The following is a 4,712-nucleotide window of genomic DNA, read 5'->3' as shown; positions in this document are numbered from 1 at the left end:
GATTAACTGCTGGGATTGAGCAGTGGTGCTCTTATGTTAGCAGGAACCTAAAATTAAACAATTATCTATGCATCCATCCGTCCATCCATCCATCCATCCATCCATCCATCCATCTATCCTTTCATCTATCAACTAACTACCCATATATTAACTATTATTTACTTAATACTAAATATATTATGTCAATCTATTTCTCATATATATACTCATTCATTTGTCATTTATCACTCTTTTACCTATCCATCTATCACCTTAATATGTTAAGTGATTTTCTGTTTTTTTTCATCCATTTATTTTCTATCATCTATGTATATGTATCTATCATCTATTTATCTTCTACCTAACACTAATTATGTTAATCTCTATCTATCATCTATTTGCTCATCTACTCACCTATCTATATAATTTCATAAGCAGCTGGTAATGCCTGTGACAAAAAGGAACATAGCAGAATAAGGGAGCAGAGACTCTTGGGCAACATTGTACGGCTGAGCAAGCAAGGCCTTCAGAGCAAGTCATTTGAACAGGTGTCTGCAGGAAATGAAGGCACGGCCATGTGGGTAGCAGAGTGAGAAGTGGCGAGGTGGCAGGAGAAACAGATATAGCAAGCTTCTAGAATGCAGGGAAGAGCAAGAGGAGGGGTCCTCAGGTTCAGGAAAGTGGCTCCACCCCAGGGGTGGGGTGGAGGCTGAGGGGATGAGGCCCAGAGTAAGAAGGACTGCATTGTGGGGATCCTTGGAGGCTCTGGATTGTACCCTGAGATAGGAAGCCACACAGTGATATGAATAGAGGAGTCACTGATCACTTTTACTTTCTGAGGACAGCACAGTGGGGTGCACTCTGAGTCAGGGTTGTAGAGGAGGGAGTGGAGAGTGGGACAGGTTCTGGATATGTTCTGATGGTACAACCAGTATGTTTTCCAGTTGGTTGGCTGTTTAATACTAGAGAAAGATGGGAGTCGGTGCTGATGCTCAGATATTTAACCTACGAAGCCCCTTAAGACCTTTACCTTGTGCTCACTTTGGTAGCACATGCTCTAAGAAAATTGGAACATGCAGGGAAGATTAGCATGGCCCCTGTGCAAGCTTGACCCACAAATTCATGAAGTGTTCCAAATGGGCTCGGTGGTGCATGCCTTAATCCCCACACTTGGGAGGCAGAGGTAGGTGGTTCTGTGTGTGTTTGAGGCCAGCCTGGTCTACAAAGTGAGTCCAGGACAGCCAAGGCTACACAGAGAAACCCTGTCTCAACTGTTCCCCCCCCCCAAAAAAAAACAACTTCATGTTGGGATGGTGCTCTTTTAAGGTGTGGGGGTTGAGGTGGGGAGAGATCTTAGAAAGAACTTGATGGCAGGGTGTGTCGGCAAAGATCCAGAGATCTGTTGTGGGCACAATAGCTGCCACGGTGCCTGTTTGGCTTCCAAGTAGCACTTGCTTTATCTTTCCTGATATGTCTTCTTTTTATGTCAGGATCTCATGTTGCCATGTTTGTCCTCAAACTTCTGATGTGGCCGAAAATGACCTTGAACTCATGATACTCTTGTATCTACCCTTGAGACATGGGACTATAACATTTGCCACCATGCCTGGTTTATGCTGCTTTGGAGATCGAGCTGAAGGATTTATACAAGCTAGGTGAGCACTGTACTGACTGAGCCACAGCCCACTCTCATATTTATACTGTAAGCTGCAATTATGCATCATTTCCATGTGAAATATAACTCTAATAAAGCAAGAATTTCAGAGCAAGCAGAGCACAATTAGAAATGACAATTACAAATCTTTTAAAGAATTTTGCTGTAAGTTCAGAGAGAAAAATAAGCAGTTGCTTAGAAGAGCCTGAGGGTGTCACATGGGTTCTTTTCTTTCCTTTCTGTTTTGCAGGATGAGAAACAAGTTTGTGCAATACCTATGACATAAATGCACCTGGCATGTTTTAAAGTCCTGGGCTCTGCCCTGACTTACCAATCACATAAGGAAAAATGTAGATGTAGAAATGGTAAAGGCAGGTGGCAGGTTACCAGGTTAGGCAAGAAGGATGGGGTCTTAAAGGGCACAAGTGTAGACAGGAAGACAGACCCACAGTAAACCCTGGGAGGGCATAGATGAACACAGAACACAGATGTTGGTAGGCAGGTGGAAATCTCAGGGGCTATTTCCATATATTCAAGTCAATTTCTTACATTGCCTGTGTGAAATAGGAAGGGAGTTATCAACTGACTGAGGGAAGAAACAGGTTGAAGGAGACCAGCAGGTTTGGAATGGAATGTTGGAGAGAAGGAAGGTCAGTGGACCAGGGTTTCACCGAAGCTATTCAGGTAGCCTGTGCACTGCTCTCTAACCATATTCCAACACAGAGGAAGCATAGAGTCCTCTTCAGCCAAGTTTGAGGGATTTCCAGGAAAAAGAAAGGTAAAAGAGTTGGAGGTCTGTTTGATTGATGGCCTTCAAAGTTCCAGTTAAATGGGGAACAAACACATGAGGTGAGTTACAGAGCGTGGTGGCTTGGGGCTGAGAAGAAAGTGATGTGTGCAGTAGATCAGAGTTCCCAGCGGAGGGCGATGCTGTTGGAGGCCTGGAGTTGATGTGAGTGATCAGAAGGTGGGAACGATGAAGTAGCAGGGTAAGCTCACAGCAGAGCTGTGGCCACAGCAATGACAAAGTCTACGGCACAAGAAGGAAGCTGATAAATGAGGAGGCATGTAAGACCAGATAGTCAAAGGCAATACAAGCCAAAGAACTGGGAAGCCATGCTTTAGAAAGAATGTCGACTCAAATGTTCAAATAGCCAAGAATAATGAGCAGAGAAGTGTTGGAGGTAAAGACATTGATCTAGGTCATAGTGTTATCATGGGATGAGAAAGAGTGTCTCAACCCTTTCTCCTGGGCCAGGAGTTCCTACATCATCGAGATGCTATTTGGAGATGTGAAATCTGTAGCTTCATGTAGGATTTGTGTGCACATTGAACCTTGACATGACCTCTTTAAAGCCTTCCATCAGTGAAAGAGGTAGCCGGTGCTGTGCCAGTGAGGATTACAAGAGGGCGACCCATGGTCTGAATGCATCAGCGAGGAACAAGGGCACCTTGGGTCTAGAATGAGAAAGAGGGCCAGGGTGGGAAAAGAAGCACTGCTTGAAAGGGCTGTGCAAGCATTCACATCCTCAGTCAGTAAAGCTGGGTTTCAGTTAGGGGAAGGGGGGATGTTGGGTGTACAGGATGTGGCTAATGACTGAGCTTCAGGTGGCACAAGGGGCTGGAAACCAAGGCATTCTAATTTAACTGGGCAATGGTTCGCAAAACAAAGACTGCCAGATGACATCAATGAGCATCCGGAGTTGAGATACTTTACATGTCGGGAGGGTGAGTTGTTTCTGAGTACAGCGGTACTTCACCTGGGACGCACCTGAAGTTGTAGGTTTGGTTGTCTTGTTGGTGTGACCTAACCCTGACAAGAAGCAACTTAAGGGTAGAAGGTTTATTTTGGCTCACAGTTCAAGTGGGTACAGTCTGTCATGGTAAGGAGGTATGAACGGGTCACACTGTCTATAACCAGGAAGGAGGAAACAACCAGGAAGGGGAGGCACACTATAGAGCCTCAAGGCCAACCCCTAAGGACCCACTTCTTCCCGCAAGTCTCCTCTAGGTTCCACAACCTTCCCAGACAGCGCCACCATCTGGGGATTAAGTGTTCAAACAAATGAGCCAGACCGTCAGTCATCACCAACCCAGGCAGATGGTGAGCTTCCGAGTAGCTTCTACAGCAGATGAGTTGTCATGGAAAATAAAAAGAGCAAGATTAATCTGTGGCAGGGAGGGAAAAAAAGATGACCTGGCAGGAGGAAGTGGTGAGAACCATGTTCCAGATAGAGCTAGCAGCTCTTGTAGAAGCTTCAGGAAGAACCTGAGGACTCTGCAGGTGGATAAGGAAGCCCTCTCTCACTGGACCCGGTTGAGTTTGGGAGCCCCAGCATTGAGACTGAGGTGATGCCTAGAGAAACACTGCACTTGTCAGTGGGAGACACTGCTGCCTATGACAGAGACTCTCCCGGCTCTGTTCTCTACTCTCTGAATCCATAGCAAGGAGGATGGCATCAATCTTAGAACGAGGTTGGCAACCGTGGGGATGGCTTGCTATTGACTGCTCCACCTGAGCCATCTCTTCCTATTCTTTGAAAGCCTTCTGGAAAGATCCTGGTAGCTGCTTTTACATCTCTTGTTCCTACCCATTCTCTGCTGTGGTTTGAGTTTGATATGACCTTAGCTCTGTCACTCTGTCCAGAGTCTGTCTGTCTCTCTTCCACTTGTGAGAGTGATGCACTTCTTTTTATGGAAATCTTGGTGGTGGCTCCCCTACCAACAAATAGGCACACTACTTCCAGGCCTCAGGAAAACAATTACTTTTGAGTCCCTGAATGGCAAGGTCATCTGCTCTTACAGTTTCTTGCAGTAGCAGAGAGAAAGAAATAAAATAGGTTGGCTGGAGATGTTAGGAGCACATTCGGCAGCTGTGAAAATAAAGATCAGCAAAGGTGGGGACTACAGTAACTGGACCCCCAGATCCTATGGCATCTCCATCTGCTCCCACTGTTTTGACCAGACTCCTTGTTGAGTGGCATCACCCCGCATGTGTCTTTCATGTTAAGTGACCTTCCTCCAGGGTAACCTCATCCCTGCCCAGGGCACAGCGCACCTCTGAATGCAGATGAGATCG

General features: G+C 46.0%; 1 non-coding gene across 1 annotated transcript; it reads left to right on the top strand.

Moving 5' to 3' along the window:
- Window positions 1-1,012: 1,012 nt before the first annotated feature.
- Window positions 1,013-1,121, top strand: LOC129678482 (U6 spliceosomal RNA). Its single transcript, XR_008720397.1, has one exon. It is a non-coding gene; the product is annotated as a U6 spliceosomal RNA (small nuclear RNA).
- The last annotated feature ends 3,591 nt before the right edge of the window (window positions 1,122-4,712 follow it).

Source organism: Psammomys obesus, unplaced genomic scaffold, assembly GCF_907164565.1.
Source record: "Psammomys obesus unplaced genomic scaffold, mPsaObe1.curated_primary_1811, whole genome shotgun sequence".
NCBI lineage: Eukaryota > Metazoa > Chordata > Mammalia > Rodentia > Muridae > Psammomys > Psammomys obesus.
This window is presented reverse-complemented; position numbering and strand designations above follow the sequence as displayed.